This window comes from Capra hircus, chromosome 7 (assembly GCF_001704415.2).
Source record: "Capra hircus breed San Clemente chromosome 7, ASM170441v1, whole genome shotgun sequence".
NCBI lineage: Eukaryota > Metazoa > Chordata > Mammalia > Artiodactyla > Bovidae > Capra > Capra hircus.
Window position 1 is genome coordinate 6003977 of NC_030814.1, and position 23218 is coordinate 6027194.

Below are 23218 nucleotides of genomic sequence, written 5' to 3' on the forward strand. Positions count from 1 at the left end.
TGACTCTACCCCACATAGAAACCCAGCTTCCCAGTAGGACTTGAAGGATGGAATAGAGTGAAAGAAATTTACCTAAATATTTTTCTTAAACTAAGCTGTTTCTGAAAGTAAAATATTCAGATAAATGCATCAAAAACAAGATAAATTTACCCACAATACAATATACTTAGAAGTAAATTATTCAAAACATGCAAAAATCCCTCAACCGTCCTAGCCTTCCCCAACTATCTTTGTCTCCCCAAGTAAAGTTGAAGTAAAGTTGCTCAGTCATGTCCGACTCTTTGCAACCCCATGGACTGTAACCTACCAGTTTCCACCATCCACGGGATTTTCCAGGCAAGAATACTGGAGTGGGTTGCCATTTCCTTCTCCATGTCTCCCCAAATCCCCTAGTAATTTACTGTCATATCTGAGTCTGGCCTCCAGACTCTGGAACTTAACTCCCCTCTCCTGAGTTTCTCAGGTCTTTGATAAGAAAGAACTCTGACAAAAGAGTTGAAAACCATGGCTGATTTAGAAAGGAACACCAGAAAATTTCTGCATGAATTTCAGAGATGTAATAGAAATCCCTGGGATGGCTCCACATATACTCCTGAATCGACCTTGCATTCAATGGCCCAAGTTATTATTATTTTTTTAATGTAGGATAAACCCATTTATTATCTGAGTCAATATTTAGCTAAAGAGTCCTTCTTATTGTAAATTAAACTCAATATCCCTATTTTTAAAATTAAAGTTTATTTCCAAATAAGTTAAGTATATTTTCATAGAATTTTGTTCTTGTAGTTTGTATTATTTTATGAATGTAGTTTTGGTTTTAGAAAACCATTTCATATGTATCACTGGCTAGTCCTAGTGAGAAAATAGTCAAATTTACAGGTTAAGTGCTTTGTGGAGGGAGGAAAGAAGAACAGGGAGGAGGAGGAAAGAACATATACAGTTATGATTCTGTGATTTTATGTTTAGCTCATTGAGCTATGCATTTTTTCAAAGCATTTCCTTTTATTTAGCAGTCATATTAAAATTAAATGAAATCATATCATGTGAAAAAGACATTGATTCACTTTTCTGGATCTGGATCTGCCACGTACAATCATTAATATCTGGAAAATATAACCTAAATCGATAATCCTCTCTCCATCTAGGATCAATTAAGACCTTATAACAACTTCAACTTCCTGGGTGACAAATTCTTCCCATCCTAAAGCGATGACCTTCTTAACCTCTGACTCTTAAAGATGACTCTTCCCTGTATGATTGTGAATTGCCACTGTTATTCTGGAAATAGCCCAGATCTTCCTAAGTGTTTCCATTTTTTTGATACGGTAGCTCATTAGAGCTATGCATTTTTAATACTACATGTCTGGTGGCACTTATGGTAAGCACTGAGAACCAACATTATTTAGGTCTGTCCCTGTCTATCAATCAGTTAATTTACCTATTGACTACCTACCATTTATCTATCATCTGTCATTTCTATCAGCTTTTTTTTTTCTCTCTCAATGATAGGTTGCTCATTCATTCCATTAGGAAAGTTTTAAAGCTTTTTAAGGTTTTCAATCAATCCCCTCTTTAGCCCCCTAATATAGTGCTTTATTCCTGAAAGTCTGTAGGGCAAACCCAAATCAAATAAGTAAATTTTAAAAAAGGATAGATTTTTTTTCCAGACTTCATATTGAAACAGTCTATTAAGCCCTCGGTATAAAACAGCAGAATCACACATACCTCTGAGAGGAGGAGGAAAGCTTCATATAGTAATTTAAGTGAGTTATGTGTCTAATTACGTCCAAGAGCTTGACAGTGTACTACACGTTGGGACATCTGTAACAGCATTGCCTGAAATTTCATTCAGAGCCACAATGTCAGGTTTTAGTTGTATTATCAGCAGTCATTATATACTCTGACATGTTTAATTCAAATGACTCACTACTTCTCAAAATCGAAGAGTATCAGAACAATATGAAACATCATAAAACATAACATCATCTCTTCCTATTTCATTACACATTCTCCTTGTAACAAGTTGGCCAAAACATCCCTTCAATATGATTAGATAAGTGAAGAAATTATATTAGATTCAGTTCCCTGAAAGACCATCTTCAGTAAATACAGCTGTGGGTTTCAATTTAAATTAAAATTGATTGTATGCTTATTGGTTCTTCTAAGCTTTGGAACTGGAAAATTAAAACTTTACACATAGCAATTTTGATTTGTTTCTGAGAGAAAGTTCTCGATTTAGACACTCAGCAGGGTACCAATAGGTAAATATAATGGTGGGGAAAATATACAAATATTTATTTGGGAGGCTGTAATAGTTTTATGCAGAAAACTTTTAAAATAATTACATCATAAGCTACTAGTTGTTGCTAGTGTTCCATGCACAATAGAAGATTTAGCATACCTCCCACTTACCTCCAGATCACCCCAGTTTACTTTCATTATCTCAGTGTAATTTTTCCAGTCTCTAAGTTATCCAAGTTGGATGACAAGTTACATCTTTATTTTACATCTTAGAAATTATCCTTGGGAGCAAGTCAGTAACAGCCTCAGCCAGCTGAAGCTGGATTATAGCCCCTTTCTTCAAAGGTAAGTTTTTCCAATGGTATGCTAGTATGAAACACTGTAAAATTTAAATCATACAGAATTGTTTCTGGAATTCATTAATACAGATTTCCAAGTAGTATTTAAGACCCTGTAGTTCTGTGACTCTACAATAATTGCAGTTTTGATCTAATTATATAGTTACGTGGCTAATGAATGAGATGAAACATCTTCAAATGCAAACTCTTCAAATGCAAGTGTTCTTTTTTTTTTTTTCTGACCACATATCAATTCTGTTTAAAACTATATGTATGTATGTTCAGAACATATGTATTAAAAAAATACACACACACACACACTTAAGGGTTTCCTTGGTGGCTCAGTGGTAGAGAATCCATCTGCCAATGCAGAAGAAGGGAATTAAGATTCCCTGGAGAAAGGGATGGCTACTCATCCCTCTGTTTTTGCCTGGAGAATCCCATGGACACAGGAATCTGGTGGGCTACAGTCCATATCCATTGTGCTGCAAAGAGTTGGACACAACTGAGCAACTAACACACATAAAAATATATATTAAAATATATATACATGTATGTATATATTTACTTAAAAAGGTCTAAAAATGGATGGGAAAAAAAGTGAGCAGGAAAATAAGAGCTCTATCTCAGAGTGGTGGTGGTGGTCACTCAGTCGTGCCCAACTCTTTGTGACCCATAGACTGCAGAACGTCAGGCTGTTCTCTGCTTAGTCATTCAGTCATGTCCAACTCTTTGTGACCCCAAGGACTGTAGCCCACCAGGCTCTTCTACTCATGGGGGGCCTCCATGGAAGAATAATGGAGTGGGTTGCCATGCCCTCCTCCAGGGATCTTCCCAGCTCAAGCTTCCCTGTCCTTCGCTCTCTCCTGGAGTGGTGATGCCATCCAACCAACTCATCCTCTGTCATTACCTTCTCCTCCCACCTTCAATTTTTCCCAGAATCAGGATTTTTTTTCCAGTGAGTAAGTTCTTCTCATCAGGTGACCAAAGTATTGGAGCTTTATCTTCAGTATCAGTCCTTCCAGTGAATATTCACAATTGATTCCCTTTAGGATTGACTGGTTGGAGAAGGAAATGGCAACCCACTCCAGTGTTCTTGCATGGAGAATCCCGGGGACAGGGGAGCCTGGTGGGCTTCTGTCTATGGGGTTGCACAGAGTTGGACACAACTGAAGCCACTTAGCAGCAGCAGCAGCAGCAGCAGCAGCAGGATTGACTGGTTGGATCTCCTTGCATTCCAAGGGACTCTCAAGAGTTTTTCCAACACCACAGTTCAGAAGTGCTCAGCTTTCCTTATGGTCCAACTCTCACATCCATACGTGACTTGAAAAATCATAACTTTGATGATATGGACCTTTGTCAGCAAAGTAACAGAGAAGGCAATAGCAACCCACTCCAGTACTCTTGCCTGGAAAATGCCATGGACAGAGGAGCCTGGTAGGCTGGAGTCCATGGGGTCGCTAAGAGTCAGCCATGACTGAGTGACTTCACTTTCACTTTTCACTTTCATGCATTGGAAAAGGAAATGGAAACCTACTCCAGTGTTTTTGCCTAGAGAGTCCCAGGGACGGCGGAGCCTGGTGGGCTGCCATCTATAGGGTCAGACAGAGTCGGACACGACTGAAGCGACTTAGCAGCAGCAGCAGCAAAGTAATAATGTCTCTGCTTTTTAAAAAATATGTGGTCTAAGTTTGTCATAGGTCTTCTTCCAAGGAGTAAATATCTTTTAATTTCATGGCTGCAGTCACCATCTGCAGTGATTTTGGAGCCCCTCAAAATAAAAGTCTGTCACTGTTTCTACTTTCCCCCCAACTATTTGCCATGAAGTGATTGGACTGGATGCCATGATCTTAGTTTTCTGAAGGTTGAGTTTTGTTTTGTTTTGTTTTGTTTTCTCATTAAACTGCTTTTAATGGGTCTCAAATTCTGTGACAGATTTTTGGTCAAGTTGTTTTCATTGAAAAGTACTGATTTTATTTTATTTTATTTTATTTTTTAAAATTTTAAAATCTTTAATTCTTACATGCGTTCCCAAACATGAACCCCCCTCCCACCTCCCTCCCCACAACATCTCTCTGGGTCATCCCCATGCACCAGCCCCAAGCAAGCTGCACCCTACGTCAGACATGGACTGGCGATTCAATTCTTACATGACAGTATACATGTTAGAATTCCCATTCTCCCAAATCATCCCACCCTCTCCCTCTCCCTCTGAGTCCAAAAGTCTGGTATACACATCTGTGTCTTTTTTCCTGTCTTGCATACAGGGTCGTCATTGCCATCTTCCTAAATTCCATATATATGTGTTAGTATACTGTATTGGTGTTTTTCTTTCTGGCTTACTTCACTCTGTATAATTGGCTCCAGTTTCATCCATCTCATCAGAACTGATTCAAATGAATTCTTTTTAACGGCTGAGTAATACTCCATTGTGTATATGTACCACAGCTTTCTTATCCATTCATCTGCTGATGGACATCTAGGTTGTTTCCATGTCCTGGCTATTATAAACAGTGCTGTGATGAACATTGGGGTACATGTGTCTCTTTCAATTCTGGTTTCCTCGGTGTGTATGCCCAGCAGTGGGATTGCTGGGTCATAAGGTAGTTCTATTTGCAATTTTTTAAGGACTCTCCACACTGTTCTCCATAGTGGCTGTACTAGTTTGCATTCCCACCAACAGTGTAGGAGGGTTCCCTTTTCTCCACACCCTCTCCAGCATTTATTGCTTGCAGATTTTTGGATCGCAGCCATTCTGACTGGTGTGAAGTGGTACCTCATTGTGGTTTTGATTTGCATTTCTCTAATAATGAGTGATGTTGAGCATCTTTTCATGTGTTTGTTAGCCATCTGTATGTCTTCTTTGGAGAAATGTCTATTTAGTTCTTTGGCCCATTTTTTGATTGGGTCGTTTATTTCTCTGGAATTGAGCTGCAGAAGTTGCTTGTATATTTTTGAGATTAGTTGTTTGTCAGTTGCTTCATTTGCTATTATTTTCTCCCATTCAGAAGGCTGTCTTTTCTCCTTGCTTATATTTTCCTTTGTTGTGCAGAAGCTTTTAATTTTAATTAGATCCCATTTGTTTATTTTTGCTTTTATTTCCAGAATTCTGGGAGGTGGATCATAGAGGATCCTGCTGTGATTTATGTCTGAGAGTGTTTTGCCTATGTTCTCCTCTAGGAGTTTTATAGTTTCTGATCTTACATTTAGATCTTTAATCCATTTTGAGTTTATTTTTGTGTACGGTGATAGAAAGTGATCTAGTTTCATTCTTTTACAAGTGGTTGACCAGTTTTCCCAGCACCACTTGTTAAAGAGATTGTCTTTACTCCATTGTATATTCTTGCCTCCTTTGTCAAAGATAAGGTGTCCATATGTGTGTGGATTTATCTCTGGGCTTTCTATTTTGTTCCATTGATCTATATGTCTGTCTTTGTGCCAGTACCATACTGTCTTGATGACTGTGGCTTTGTAGTAAAGCCTGAAGTCAGGCAAGTTGATTCCTCCAGTTCCATTCTTCTTTCTCAAGATTGCTTTGGCTATTCGAGGTTTTTTGTATTTCCATACAAATCTTGAAATTATTTGTTCTAGTTCTGTGAAAAATGTGGCTGGTAGCTTGATAGGGATTGCATTGAATTTGTAAATTGCTTTGGGTAGTATACTCATTTTCACTATATTGATTCTTCCGATCCATGAACATGGTATATTTCTCCATCTATTAGTGTCCTCTTTGATTTCTTTCATCAGTGTTTTATAGTTTTCTATATATAGGTCTTTAGTTTCTTTAGGTAGATATATTCCTAAGTATTTTATTCTTTTCGTTGCAATGGTGAATGGAATTGTTTCCTTAATTTCTTTTTCTACTTTCTCATTATTCATGTATAGGAATGCAAGGGATTTCTGTGTGTTGATTTTATATCCTGCAACTTTACTATATTCATTGATTAGCTCTAGTAATTTTCTGGTGGAGTCTTTAGGGTTTTCCATGTAGAGGATCATGTCATCTGCAAACAGTGAGAGTTTTACTTCTTCTTTTCCAATTTGGATTCCTTTTCTTTCTTTTTCTGCTCTGATTGCTGTGGCCAAAACTTCCAGAACTATGTTGAATAGTAGTGGTGAAAGTGGACACCCTTGTCCTGTTCCTGACTTTAGGGGAAATGCTTTCAATTTTTCACCATTGAGGATAATGTTTGCTGTGGGTTTGTCATATATAGCTTTTATTATGTTGAGGTATGTTCCTTCTATTCCTGCTTTCTGGAGAGTTTTTATCATAAATGGATGTTGAATTTTGTCAAAGGCCTTCTCTGCATCTATTGAGATAATCATATGGTTTTTATTTTTCAATTTGTTAATGTGGTGAATTACATTGATTGATTTGCGGATATTGAAGAATCCTTGCATCCCTGGGATAAAGCCCACTTGGTCATGGTGTATGATCTTTTTAATGTGTTGTTGGATTCTGATTGCTAGAATTTTGTTGAGGATTTTTGCATCTATGTTCATCAGTGATATTGGCCTGTAGTTTTCCTTTTTTGTGACATCTTTGTCAGGTTTTGGTATTAGGGTGATGGTGGCCTCATAGAATGAGGTTGGAATTTTCCCTTCCTCTGCAATTTTCTGGAAGAGTTTGAGGAGGATAGGTGTTAGCTCTTCTCGAAATTTTTGGTAGAATTCAGCTGTGAAGCCGTCTGGACCTGGGCTTTTGTTTGCTGGAAGATTTCTGATTACCATTTCAATTTCCGTGCTCGTGATGGGTCTGTTAAGATTTTCTATTTCTTCCTGGTTCAGTTTTGGAAAATCGTACTTTTCTAAGAATTTGTCCATTTCTTCCACGTTGTCCATTTTATTGGCATACAACTGCTGATAGTAGTCTCTTATGATCCTTTGTATTTCTGTGTTGTCTGTTGTGATCTCTCCATTTTCATTTCTAATTTTATTGATTTGATTTTTCTCTCTTTGCTTCTTGATGAGTCTGGCTAATGGTTTGTCAATTTTATTTATCCTTTCAAAGAACCAGCTTTTGGCTTTGTTGATTTTTTCTATGGTCTCTTTTGTTTCTTTTGCATTTATTTCTGCCCTAATTTTTAAGATTTCTTTCCTTCCACTAACTCTGGGGTTCTCCAACTCTTCCTTTTCTAGTTGCTTTAGTGGCAGAGTTAGGTTATTTATTTGACTTTTTTCTTGTTTCTTGAGGTATGCCTGTATTGCTATGAACTTTCCTCTTAGCACTGCTTTTATAGTGTCCCAAAGTACTGATTTTAAAAACTAATAACTTGAACTGCCACACACAAAACGTATGGTCCACAAAAATACTCTCCTTTCCTTCTGTAGGTTTTACAATGCATTGCTATTAACCAGTCTTTTGCTATTAAACTTAAATGGCCAACTGAGACAAACAGTTCTGAGTCCGTTCTTCTGCCACGGATTAAGACTTGGGGTGGCAGGTATTGGGGATAACATTAATCTAGCCTTCTGAGCATTCTGGGCAGACTTGGTGACCTCACCAGCTCCAGCTGCCTTCTCGCCCACTGCTTTGCTGACAACCACAGCGACCGTCTGTCTCACGTCACGCACAGCAAAATGGCCCAGGGGAGGAAGTCAGAGAAGCTCTCAACACACATGGGCTTGCCAGGGACCATATCAGTGACGGTAGCATCACCAGATTTCAAGGATTTAGGGCCATCTTCTAGCTTTTTCTAGAACAGCAATCAATCTCCTTCAGCTCAGCAAACTTGCAAGCAATGTGAGCTGTGTGACAGTCCAGCACAGGTGCATATCCTGCACTGGATGGTTCAAAATAATCAGCTGAGCTGTGAAGCCAGCAGCTTCCATTGGTGGGTCATTTTTGCTGTCACCAGCCATGTTGCCATGACGAACATCTTTGACAGACACGTTCTTGACATGGAAGCCCACATTGTCCCCAGGAAGGGCTTCACTCCATGCTTCACGGTGCATTTCTGAAGACCTCACTTCAGTCATTACATTGACTGGAGCAAAGGGGACCATCATGCCAGGTTTGAGAACATCAGTCTCCATGTGACCCACAGGGACAGTACCAATACCACCAACTTTATAGACATCCTGGAGGCGCAAACGCAAGGGTCTATCAGTTGGGTGAGTTGGTGGCAGGATGAACTCCAGAGCTTCAAGCAGGGTGGTCCATGGGCACCCTGGATGGTGCCATCCTTACGGGTGACTTTCCATCCCTTGAACCATGATGGCCTGTTAGCGCTTGGCTCCGGCATGTTGTCACCATTGCAGGCAAAAATTGGCACAAAAGCTACTGTGTTGGGGCTGCGGCCAATTTTCTTAATGTAGGCGCTGACTTCTTAACAATTTCCTCATGTCTCTTCTGGCTGTAGGGTGGCTCGTGGAATCCATTTTAACTCCAACAATTAGTTGTTTCACACCCAGAGTGCAAGCCAGAAGAGCATGCTCATGGGTCTGCCCGCTCCTGGAGATGCTGGCTTCAAATTCACCAGCTCCAGCAGCAACAGTTGGAGGGCACAGTCAGCCTGGGAGGTGCCTGTAATCACGTTTTTGATGAAGTCTCTGTGTCCAGGGGCATAAATGATGGTAACACAGCACTTGCTGGTCTCAGAATTCCACAGGGAGAGAGAGCAATGGTGATACCATGCATGGTCAGCTTTCAGTTTGTCCAAGACCCAGGCGTACTTGAAGGAGCCCTTCCATCCTGGAAGCCTTCTTTTCAAACTTTTCCACTGTTCTCTGGTTGATCCCGCCACATTTGTAGACCAGCTGGCCAGTCGTGGTAGACCTCCCTGAATCTACATGCCCAATGACAATAATGTTGATGTGGGTTTTTTCCTTTCCCAATTTTGCTTAGGTTTAAGGTCCTGAAAGATGATGCTGTGAAAGTGCTTCACTCAATATGCCAGCAAATTGGACAACTCAGCAGTGGCCACAGGACTGGAAAAGGTCAGTTTTCATTCCAATCCCAAAGAAAGGCAATGTCAAAGAATGCTCAAACTACTGCACAGTTGCACTCATCTCACATGCTAGTAAAGTAATGCTCAAAATTCTCCAAGCCAGGCTTCAGCAATACATGAACCATGAACTCCCTGATGTTCAAGCTGGTTTTAGAAAAGGCAGAGGAACCAGAGATCAAATTGCCAACATCCGCTGGATCATGGAAAAAGCAAGAGAGAAACATCTATTTCTCTTTTACTGACTATGCCAAAGCCTTTGACTGTGTGGATCACAAGAAACTGTGGAAAATTCCGAAAGACATGGGAATACCAGACCACCTGACCTGCCTCTTGAGAAATCTGTATGCAGGTCAGGAAGCAACAGTTAGAACTGGACATGGAACAACAGACTGGTTCCAAATAGGAAAAGGAGTATATCAAGGCTGTATATTGTCACCCTGCTTATTTAACTTATATGCAGAGTACATCATGAGAAACGCTGGACTGGAAGAAACACAAGCTGGAATCAAGATTGCTGGGAGAAATATCAATAACCTCAGATATGCAGATGACACCACCCTTATGGCAGAAAGTGAAGAGTAACTAAAAAGCCTCTTGATGAACGTGAATGAGGAGAGTGAAAAAGTTGGCTTAAAGCTCAACATTCAGAAAATGAAGATCATGGCATCTGGTCCCATCACTTCATGGGAAATAGATGGGGAAACAGTGGAAACAGTGTCAGACTTTATTTTGGGGGGCTCCAAAATCACTGCAGATGGTGACTGTAGCCATGAAATTAAAAGACACTTACTCCTTGGAAGGAAAGCTATGATCAACCTAGACAGCATATTCAAAAGCAGAGACAGTACTTTGCTGACTAAGGTACATCTAGTCAAGGCTATGGTTTTTCCTGTGGTCATGTATGGATGTGAGAGTTGGGCTGTGAAGAAAGCTGAGTGCCAAAGAATTGATGCTTTTGAACTGTGGTGTTGGAGAAGACTCTTGAGAGTCCCTTCGACTGCAAGGAGATCCAACCTGTCCATTCTGAAGGAGATCAGCCCTGGGATTTCTTTGGAAGGAATGATGCTAAAGCTGAAACTCCAGTACTTTGTCCACCTCATGCGAAGAGTTGACTCATTGGAAAAGACTCTGATGCTGAGAGGGATTGGGGGCAGGAGGAGAAGGGGACAACCGAGGATGAGATGGCTGGATGACCTCACTGACTTGATGCACATGAGTTTTGGTGAACTCCAGGAGTTGGTGATGGACAGGGCGGCCTGGCGTGCTGTGATTCATGGGGTCGCAAAGAGTCGGACATGACTGAGCGACTGAAGTGAACTGAACTGAAGGATGGTTTTCACAACACATGTGTCCTGGCAGCAAACCCGTTGTGATAAAGCAAAAGTTGAGTTTTAAGTCAGTTTTTTCACTCCTCTTTCACCTTTATCAAGAAGCCCTTTAGTTCCTCTTCACTTTCTGCCCTAATGGTGATGTCATCTGCTTATCTGTGAGTAATTTACAATTAATTAGAAGGCAAAGGCTGAGATTATGAATACTGAAATTTAAAAAGTAGTGTCACTTCTAGTCCTATCTACAAAAATCTAGAGGAACTTTATCAAAATATTTCATAATAGTTCTGAAAAGTAACCAAAAAGTTTATGTTTACAGCATACTTCTATGCCAGGCACTGTTTTAAATCTCAGTGGAAAATTTAGTAGGTACCTGTATTGCTTTCATATCATAGATGATGATACTGAGGGACCAGTATATTTATTGTTTACTAGATGTAATGCTTTCCAATATCAGTGGAGCTAGAGATTGAATTTTTATCGTCTGACTTCAGAGGCATCATTTGGACCACTACCCTATACTCAAAATGACAACTATGTCATGCCTTTTATAGGCTAATGAAAACCTAAATATGTCCAAATTTGTAGTTATATAACTTTTATAGTATAGGTTACATTCTATAAACATATTCATTATTTTTTTGTGGCTATCAACCTCAGATTCATTAGTGTATATTTAAAAAATTTATCTTTTTCTCTGAAAACCTCTCACGTTAGGTTGATACAGAGTCCCTGTTCTAGTTTCCTGAGCCATATAGCAAATGGATAAAACAGATAAAGACGTAGTAGTACATATATACAATGGAATATGTGTATTTTTACTCATCCATAAAAAGGAATGAATTTGAGCGAGTCTATAGAGGTGGATGAACCTAGACACTGTTATACAGGATAAAATAAGTCAGAAATAGAAAAAAGAAATATTGTATACTAATGTATATATATGGCATCTAGAAAGATGGTATTGATGAATGTATTTGCAAGGCAACAATGGAGAAACAGACAGAGAACAGACCTATGGACATGGGGGAGGGGGGAGGAGAGGGTGAGATGTATGGAGAGAGTAACATGGAAACTTACATTACCATATGCAAAATAGATAGGCAACGGGAATTTGCTGTATGACTCAGGACTCAAACAGGGGCTCTGTATCAACCTAGAGGGGTAGGATGGGGAGGAGATGGGAGGGAGGTTCAAGAGGGAGGGGATGTATGTATCCCTATGGCTGATTCATGTTGAGGTTTGACAGAAAACAACAAAATTCTGTAAAGCAATTATCCTCCAATAAAAAAATGAAAAAAATTGTCATGTTAACTCACATTCTGACATGAAATACCTCATCTATTCTTCATTACTTCTCAGAAATTATAGATAAGGATTTATAAGTCATATCAAACATATCAATAAATAACACCAAGTAAGTTCGTACTGTGTCAGCACTATTACCAATACCTGACGTGTATTATATCATTCATTGTCACCAGAATCTCATGAAGTAAATATTAGATTTGTCTTAGTATTTGGAGATAAATCACTTGTGGTTTCTGGGATTCTTGGAAACTTTAGAGTCTCTTTTATTTTGTTACTGACATGACTATTAGAACTTTATCCCATTTAAATTGCAAAAGAAACCCATGATTTGAATAGTTTATTATCAGGTTTTACACAGTGTATATAAAACATGGACACATGGAGAAGTGCAGTATCCTCTTTAAAATTTCAACTTCCTTGAATATTAATCTTCTCTTTCTAACATTAATTATACAACTTACGATATAACTATAACCATTCTTATAAATAACTAGCACAATGTGAATTGAATTGCATTATCCCAATTCATTTCATTTAATAGCATTACAACATACTTGAGCAACATCCATTTCTTTCCTGTTATCCTCTTACTTTTAATATAAATTTAAAAGTTAATTTTCTTTCAACAATTATTTTATCACACAGAAATCATCATATTCTAGGCTTTATTTTTCTCTTCAGTCTTAATAGTTGACATCACTCCAATATTTCTATTATTAAATATATTAATATTAGTAAGAGAACTGTCTTATTTAATACCCACTCTAAGTCTGATATTTTCAAGAGATGAGGTGGGATAATCAAGTTATCCTGAGGCTGATGGGATGAAAATGCTCAACGTTCCTTATTTCAGTCATTCAAATGTATTTGTCCCCTACGGGAAGCAGACATGCCTTCTTCAACCTAGTGACATTGCTGCACATTTAATCTTTACAACAATCTTGTATACTAAGGATTAGCCTCTCAACAGATTGAATGAGAAAACAGATATCTTAAAATTAAGTAGCTTGCATAAGCCCATGTAAATCTGTGTGTAGAAATCCAGGATTCAAACCCACCTTTGCTGATTTCAGAACCTGTACTTAACAGATGTTCTGCTCATCCCTGCCCTGCTGAGCTGCTGTTTGTTGCTGACTTCTGCCTTTCTCTCTTAAGACCTCCCTTTGTCTCTCTCTCTCTCTCTTTCTGTCTCTCTCCCCTCTTCTAAACAAGAGAAGCAAAGTAAGCTACACAAGAGGAAACAAATTCTTCTCTGGAAGGGAAATTTCTGAAGGCTAAGTGTGACTTAAGTTCAATAGCAGAAAGTTTCATTATTGTCAAGTATGAAGGGCCTATAACAGTTCATTTTATAAATGGGAAAAAATGAGACAAAACAGAGGAAGATTTTCCCTCAAATTCACACACCTAGTAAATGATAGAATTGAGCAGAGGACCTAGGTCTTCCGAGTCTTGTATTGACACTGCTGCTGCTGCTGCTGCTGAGTCGCTTCAGTCGTGTCTGACTCTGTGCGACCCCATAGACGGCAGCCCACCAGGCTCCGCTGTCCCTGGGATTCTCCAGGCAAGAACACTGGAGTGGGTTGCCATTTCCTTCTCCAATGCAGGAAAGTGAAAAGTGAAAGTGAAGTCGCTCAGTCGCACTACTGTTTCCCAAATTATGGCGATATTGGACGAGGCAGTTCTCAAGATGATTTTAGCTGTTAACATGGCAGCAACATTAGATAGGAGTAATAGCAGAGTGAGAAAGTTGTTCCCATTTCAATTCCTTACAATCTTTCTATGAAAAACCCTCAGTTTAATGCTAGCATCTCTTTTAACCTTCACTTAAACATTCCGTAACCCTTGCTTTCCGGTGTGAAAGAACATACAGTAATCCTTACCCCTTGAAAACTGCTGCAGTCCTTTATTAGAGGACTTGACACATGAATGGAAATTGGTCTTGGTCCTCAGATACTGGTAGGACATAAAAATGTTGTTCACAATGTCTAAGATTGTATACCCAGTGCCATTAACCTGGGTGTTATGGTCACAATTTCTGGAATAGTTCATCTGTGAGTGAAACAACTAAATTCAGTTGACAGTAACCTATTTTAAGTCTTCAGATCCCATGAGCATTTTTCACTGGCATCATGATGGTTGTGCTGAAAGATTTCATCTCTGGTTATTCCTGCTGATATTAAGTACTAATCAAGGCTGTGTTTTCCCCTTCTCTCCCTGGCATTCTATATTACTTCTGTTAGACCATCAGAGAAGGGACAGGGAGGTGGTTTGGAAGTGATTTACATATCCCACCAACTTCTTCACATTAAATTATTTCCAATCAGGAGGATCCCCTCTGACCTTTATGAACATTCTTATTACAAGCATGTAAAACGTTGATCACAATTAAAAATTCAGCAGAAGTCACAATAGTGCATGACTCTTTCTAAAGGTCCCCACACAAGACTTCCCTGGTGGCTCAAACAGTAGAGCATCTGTCTATAATGTTGGAGACCCGGGTTTGATCCCTGCATCAGGAAGATTCCCCTGGAGAAGGAAATGGCAACCCACTCCAGTACTCTTGCCTGGAAAATCCCATGGATGGAGAAGAGTGGTGGGCTACAGTCCATGGGGTCGCGAAGAGTTGGACAGGACTGAGCGACTTCACTTTATGCACAAGAAGGGCTTCCTGGATAGCTCAGTTGGTAAAGAATCTGCCTGCAATGGGGGAGACCCTGGTTCAATTCCTGGGTTGGGAAGACCCGCTGGAGAAGGGATAGGCTACCCACTCCAGTATTCTTGGGCTTCCCTTGTGGCTCAGCTGATGAAGAATCTACCTGCAATGCGGGAGACCTGGGTTCAATCTCTGGATTGGGAAGATCCCCTGAAGAAGGGAAAGGCTATCCACTCCAGTATTCTGGCCTGTAGAATTCCATGGACTGTACAGTCCATGGGATCACGAAGAGCCGGACACGAGTGAGCGACTTTCCCTTTCATGCACAAGATGGCTTCAGGTTCTCTTCCCTGCTGTGACTCTTATCTCAAATCCACCAGTTAAATGTTAGTTCCCCCCCAGGTGGCTCAGTGGTAAAGAACCTTCCTGCCAGTGCAGGAGACGCAGAAGACACCGGTTTGATCCCTGTGTTAGGAAGATCCCCTGGAGGAGGAAATGGAAACCTACTCCAGTATTCTTACCTGGGAAATCCCATGGACAAAGGGGCAGATGGGCTAGAGTCCTGGGGATCGCAAAGAGTAAGACACAACAAGAGCGGGCTCAGCAGTGACTCGGTGTCTGTAATCAATAGAACCGCACAGTTTGAGTCCCTCCCTTTCCTAGAATTCCTCGCTGTACTCAGAATAAGGTGATTAGGGCCTTTGAATCCCCCTGAGAGACAAGGAGCTCCAGCTGCAGCACTGATCATTACTTTTTGTAGACTATCTGAGGCCAAGGTGGACTAGAAGCAGGAGTCAAGGGCTTTGGAAGGAGGGAGTGTCTCAGCACCAGTCAGTTTGGTTTCCCATTTACTTTTGATTTGGGCCAACATTGCAGTGTCTTGTGGCTCAATCAGGAGTATCTCTGATGCTTTGAGTGGGGAGATCCTAGTGGCTTAGACATATAGACTACTTGATTTACCTATATTATCTTTTCTGAATGGAGCCATGGAGTTTTGCTCCTCTTGACTGACTTTGGTTCGTCCAATGCATTCAGGCTTTAAAACAATGTCCATATTCTTTCAGATCGGTTTTGGTTTCATTGACACAAATAATACTTCTTAAGTTTTCACCTAGCTTTGCTATAGGACTGTGAGAATTTTCAGGATTGATAGTGATGACTGAAGAATTTGGAGGACAGTTTCTATATATCTTTGGGACAGGTTCTCATACTCTGGTTAATTTCATTAATCAGTATTATAAACCCAATGTACTTTGAAGACTATATCAGTTTAATGTATAATATTTATATCCAAAACTTTAACATTTCCACCTGGAAGTCCTGGAAGTTCTAGTCAGGAAAGACTAGAAAATCACACAATAAAATGTGTTTTCCTTTAGCTTTTAAGAATCTTAGAGCCACACTTTGAGTTTATGAATAGGGACTCTGAAGTATTTACCATCTATGTACCTATATGTTGACATTTCAGTCTTATAAGTATGCCCTATATTTGCACTGTCCTTGATTCTAATGCTCTGATTCAAAAATTGCAATTCTAAGAATAACTCTTGTTAAGCATCAAATGCTTTAACCAGTTGTACTTTATGAGTAATATACAGAGAAATAGATAGTTCCTCACTAATTCTCAAATACATTTTAGAATTTTTCTACCCAACTGAAACATGATTGAATGGCATCAGCAACTGGATGGACATGAATTTGAGCAAACTCCGGGAGTTGGTGATAGACAGGGAAGCCTGGTGTGCTGCAGTCCATGGGGTCGCAAAGAGTCAGACACGACTGAACTACTCAGCTGAACTGGCTGAAACTTCAGTAATGCTAGACTCTGGTTCTTTCCTTTGTTCACAGACATCTGTGCATGTGGGACCACACACATTCACACTAAAGCTTCAAGCTTCACATTCAGGCAGGAATATTTATAGAGCTCAGCTAAACCCTCTTACCACTTCTGGACAGAAAATATTTTCCACTGCAAGTGGATGAATTGAGTTGTTTTGCTTTTGTGAACAGCAACATACTGTTACAAAGTTTTCCCAATCCAATTGCACCAAAAATAATGTAGATTTATTTCCATAATGAGGTTCATTTTGCCTCCGATTACCAGATGAATCTGTTTATTATAGACATCATCAGAGTTACTTTGTTGAAAAACTATCAGCATCAAAATCTTCCCTAAGTATCTTTGGATTGGAGTATATCACCTAGAATGATGTTCCTCTTCACTTGTCCATTCCAAAGTCTTTTCGGGTCTTGATCACTATTCCTGTGGATTTTCAAACAGATTTTCTGGTCTTCCTATTTCCAAGTGGAAATGTTAAGGTTTTTAATACCAATATTATACTTTAAACTGATATGGTCTTCAAAGCAGTATCTGGTAAACAGTTTAATTAGTAAGACCCTGAAAAGCAATGAACACAAACCTGCCTCAAAATTGCCTTACAAATCGGTTGGGGAGCTGACTGTAAAAGTTAGAACTTTATTTTTTCTCACATTCGATAAATTCATGAAAGAAAATTGCTTGTGCTAAGACGAAAAGAGATAAATTCTGTATGACCTCCAAAGTCCTGTTTTCTAAAACTTCTGGAACTCATACGGCTTATCTAAACCTTTCTCTTTATGTCAGGGTGTGAGATTATGTGCTTATTAACTTTATCTCATACTCTCAAAGGAAAATAAAGGAAAATAAATAAGGCTTAATGTCTATTTGATGTTTTTATTGATTTATAGTTGACTGCAATATTGTGCTTCAGGTATAGAGCAAAGTGATTCATTTATCTAACTATATATTCAGTCACTATGGAAAACAGTATGGAGGTCCCTTAAAAATCTAAAAGTACAGTTACCATACAATCCAGCATTCACTCCTGGTTATCCATCTGGAAAAACAAAGACCCTAATTCTCAAAGATACATGCACTCCAACATTCATAGCAGCACTATTTACAATAGTAAAGACATGGTAAGAACTCAAATGCCCACTAGCAGATGATGTATGTCACATTTTATTAAGCTAATCATTGGCTGATGGACATTTGAGTTGTTTTCATGTTTCACTATTGTAAACAGTGCTGCTGTGAATGTTGGGGGTGCAGGTATATTTTCAAATCAGAGTCTTCATTTTTCCAGATAAACAACGAGGCCTAGGAATGATGTTGAATCCTATGGTAACTCTATATTTAGATTTTTAAAGGACCTCCAAACTATTTCCCATAGTGGCTGCAGCAGTTTCCATTTCCACTAACAATATAGGAGAGTCCCCTTTACTCCACAGGCTCTGAGCACTTAATATTTGTAGGCTTTTCATTATAGCCATTCTAACATATGGTGTTTCCAGTAGTCATTATGGATGTGAGAGGTGGACAAAAAAGAAAGCTAAGTGCTGAAGAATTGATGCTTTTGAACTGTGGTGCTGGAGAAGACTCTTGGGAGTACCTTGAACAGCAAGGAGATCCAACCAGTCCATCCTGAAGAAAATCAGTCCTGAATATTCATTGGAAGGACTGATGTTAAAGCTGAAACTCCAATACTGTGGCCACCTGATGTGAAGAGCTGACTTATTTGAAAAGATCCTGATGCTTGGAAAGATTGAAGGCAGGAGGAAAAAGGGATGACAGAGGATGAGATGATTGGATGGCATCACCAACTTGATGGACATGAGTTTGAGTAAACTCCAGGAGTTGGTGATGGACGGGGAGGCCTGGTGTGCTGCAGTCCATGGGGTCGCGAAGAGTTGGACATGACTGAGCGACTGAACTGAACTGAACTGTACTGACCATGTGAAGTGATACCTTATTGTGGTTTTGATTTGCATTTCTCTATTAAGTAGTGATGTTAAGCATCTTTTCATGTGTCTGTTGACCATCTAGGATTTCTTTGGAAAAATATCTGTTTAGGTCCTCTGCCCCTTTTTGACTGTATTGTTTATTTGATATCGAGTTGTATGAGCTGTGTATATATATAAGGTATTAACTCCTGTTGGTCACATCATTTGCAAATACTTTCTCCCATTCCATTGGTGTCTTTCTGTTTGGTTAATGGTTTCCTTTGCTGTGTGAAAACTTATAAATTTGATTAGGTGCCATTTACTTGTTTTTGCTTTTATTTCTTTTGCCTGGGGAGACTAATCTAAGAAAATATTGCCATGATTTATCTCCACGATATCTTGCCTGTGTATTCTGCTAGGATTTTCATTGTGTCATGTCTTAAGTTTGACCTTTAAACCATTTTGAGTTCACTTTTGTTTCTGGAAGTACAAATGAAGTTAGGAAGTATTCTAGCTTCTTTGATTTACATGCAGCTGTCCAGCTTTCCCAACATCACTTTTTGAAAAGACTGTCTTTTCTCCACTGCATAATCTTGCTAGGTAAAGTATCCTAGGTAGCAGATTTTTCCCTTTCAAGACTTTGAATATATCACGATACTCCCTTCTGGCCTACAGTTTCTGTCATCGGCTGATAGCTTTATCGGGGTTCCCCTACAATTGATTTTGTTTTCCTCTTACTGTCTTTAGAATCTTCTCTAACTTTTGCAATTTTAATTATGATTTGTCTTGGTATGAATCTCTTTGGATTCAACATGTTTGGGATCCTCTGTGCTTCTGGTACCTGGATATTTGTTTTCTTATTTAGGTTTGGGAAGTTTTCAACCATGATTTCTTCAAATACATTTTTGAACACTTTTTTTTCTCTTCTTCCCCTATCATGTGTAGTTTTCAGATTTTATTTTATCTCTTCATTTCAGTTCAGTTCAGTCGCTCAGTCGTGTCCAACTCTTTGCGACCCCATGAATTGCAGCACGCCAGGCCTCCCTGTCCATCACCAACTCCCAGAGTTCATCCAGACTCACGTCCATCGAGTCAGTGATGCCAACCAGCCATCTCATCCTGGGTCGTCCCCTTCTCCTCCTGCCCCCAATCCCTCCCAGCATCAGAGTCTTTTCCAATGAGTCAACTCTTCTCATGAAGTGGCCAAAGTACTGGAGTTTCAGCTTTAGCATCATTCCTTCCAAAGAACACCCAGGACTGATCTCCTTCAGAATGGACTGGTTGGACCTCTTTGCAGTCCAAGGGACTCTCAAAAGTCTTCTCCAACACCATAGTTCAAAAGCATCAATTCTTCAGCACTCAGCTTTCTTTATAGTCCATCTCTCACATCAATACATGACTACTCGAAAAACCATGGCTTTGACTAGACAGACCTTTGTTGGTAAAGTAATATGCTATCTAAGTTGGTCATAACTTAGAATATTTAGCTATCTAAGTTGGTCATAACTTTCTTCCAACTGTCTTTTAATTTCATGGCTGCAGTCACCATCTGCAGTGATTTTGGAGCCCCCAAAATAAAGTCTGATACTGTTTCCACTGTTTCCTCATTTATTTCCATGAAGTGATGGGACCAGATGCCATGATCTTTGTTTTCTGAATGTTGAGCTTTAAGCCAACTTTTTCACTCTCCTCTTTCACTTTCATCAAGAGGCCTTTTAGTTCCTCTTCACTTTCTGCCATAAGGGTGGTGTCATCTGCATATCTGAGGTTATTGATATTTCTCCCAGCAATCTTGATTCCAGCTTGTGCTTCTTCCAGTCCAGCATTTCTCATGATATACTCTGCATAGAAGTTAAATAAGCAGAGTGACAATATACAGCCTTGACGTACTCCTTTTCCTATTTGGAATCAGTCTGTTGTTCCATGTCCAGTTCTAACTTCCTGTTGCTTCCTGACCTGCATATAGGTTTCTCCAGAGGCAGGTCATTTTATCTCTTAGATCCCCAAATTGCTATTTTTTTTTAAATTGTCTCTCTGCCTGCTGTCTTGATTCAGTGATATCTATTCTTCTATCTTCCAGATCCCCTGTTCATTCTTCTCTGTCATTTAGTCCTCTAATAATTGCTTCTAGGTTGGTTTTTATCATGGCAATTAAACCAATTTTGATCAGAACATCTTTATAGTTTCTTGTTCCTTATTATAGTATTCTGCAATTCTCTTGATAATCTTTCTTAATTGAGTTACCATTTTTACTACCTGCTTTTGAACTCAGGGTCCAGTAAACTAGTGAGCTCTTTTTCATGATTTGCTCTTTCAGGGGATTTCTCTGGTTCTTTGAATTCAGAGTACTTCTCTGCTTTGTCATTTTCTGAACTTTCTATGTCACTATAAATTTAGGAGAAATAGTTACCAACTTTGGTCTGGAAGGGGTATTGTTCTGTGGGAGTATCCCTGTGTAGACCGTGTTTGTACAATCTTTTTGGTGTGAGGGCTGATTTTGGACCCCAGCCATGTGCTTCCTCAAGGTGAGCTGGCCCTTCTCCCCTTGGAAGTGGGTGTGGTTCGTATTGTAGTATCCATAGCTTCTGCTGATGTGGGGTGGGGTTTCCTCTCCACACCGTGGCTATTGCCACCCTGTCAGGCATGGGGTCTGCTCCCCAACGAGGGTCAGGTTTGATCATGGTCCGAGCCCTCGAGTCTGTACCCTGCTGCACAAAGGCAGAAGCTAAAGCAAGTGAGGTCCGTGCGGTCACAGAAGCCCTGGGTGCCATCGGTGTGCAGATCATGGTTCTGCCATCCAAGGTTATGCTGTCCTCTCTGCCGTGTTCATCCCAGATCTAGCACAGGGCTATGGGGTGGAATAGGCGAGGGCTGGGGGTAGGGGTGTTGTGTAGTGAGGTTGCCAGGCTGCACCAGAGATGGGGGCCTCCCCTGTGGCAGACTTTTCCCAGGACCCATCTGCCCCCAGTCTCACGCCACAGTGCCGCCTGGGGAGGGCAGGCTCTTCTGCTGGGAGAGGAGCCACTGAGCACTCCCGAGAACGCTGACCAGGTCCTTGTGGCCCCCACCCCACCCCGCTGCCCCCCAGGCCCTCAGGGCTGTCTCCTCCCGTCTGCGTGAGTCCTCCCCCAGGGCCTGGCTGCCTGAGATTCAGCACCTCCTTGCTGCATGCTTTTGCGGTGCCACCTGGTCCGCAGGCTGACAAGGCCCCCCGTGTCTACACTCGCCACCCAGTGATCTAGCAGTGGCCACCAGGCACCCCGGTCTCTCTCTGGGCAGCTCGATTGAGTCTCTGCCTTGATCCCAGGCCCAGCTTCGCCGTGGAGTGAGCAGGGCTGGGGTGTTCACCCCTCCAGATGACTACATTTGGAAAGATGGCAACTGACAACACAAGGCTCTCTCCACCCTGATTGTCAGCAAGTTTGCACGTGTTCCTCCTGGGGAGCAGAGTCTAGGTTTCTCTAGCCATCTTTCTATCTCATCATCTCTCACCAGGCCAGGAGGACCATCTTCTGCATGCTGGACTCCAGAAGTGGGGTGCCCAGACTGGCTTGACCTTCTCACTCCTCAAGGTGACAGTCCACTTGTAGACCTTATAGATCCATCCCTGGGGCGTAGGTCCCTACCAGTGGCCTTTTTTTTTCCCTGACACTACTGAGTTGTCAGGAGATTTTTATTGTATGTTTAATTGTATAAACATTCTCCTCTGTTTCCACATGTAGATGGATTTTTGATGTGTTTGTAAGGGAAGGTGACATACATCCTCTTACTCTGCCATCTTGATCCAACTCCCTCTATTTGAGTTTAAATACAATTCAAGAAGCATGATGAGGGGATGAACAAGAAAATAAAATGGTGAGCTAAAAGACCACAAACTGTAAAATATCTTTAACTCAATAGAAGGGGCACAAATCCAGCATTTTAATCAATGTGTGTGTGTGTGTGTGTGTGTGTGTGTCTGTGTCAGTGTGTGTGTGTAACCCCATGGACTGTAGCCCACCAGGCTCCTGTATCCATGGGATTTTCCAAGCAAGAATACTGGAGTGGGTTGCCATTTCCTTCTCCAGGGGATCTTCCTGACCCAGTGATCGAACCCAGGTCTCCCACATTGGAGGCAGATGCTTTACCACCTGAGCCGCCAGGGAGGCCCTGATGAACTAGTAAGTAGCACATATTCGAAAAACGGGCTGGCTCGTTGGAAAAGCCCCTGATGCTGGGAAAGACTGAGGGCAGGAGGAGACGGGACGACAGAGGATGAGATGGCTGGATGGCATCACCGACTCGATGGACATGGGTTTGAGTAAACTCCGGGAGTTGGTGATGGACAGGAAGGCCTGGCGTGCTCCAGTCCAGGGGGTTGCAAAGAGTCAGACATGACTGAACTGAACTGAACTAAGCAAGTATTCATATGTCTAACCACAGGATAAATGACTATACAGAAAATAATCAAAGGGGAAGCCTCACAATGACGCTGTGCTTGGAAAGTCTTCTGTCTTTCACTCATTTCTTCAAATGCTTGGTTTAAATAAACACAGCAAAGCATCCAATATATGTGTGTATCTGACTAGTAAGTATAGTAGCGTATGGAATATATCAATGAACGGCCATATCCCTGATACTCTTCATTCTACTATA

The 23218-nt window shown here is 40.6% G+C and overlaps 1 pseudogene; it reads right to left on the reverse strand.

Moving 5' to 3' along the window:
* LOC102184430 lies at positions 7914-21264 on the reverse strand (annotated as a pseudogene).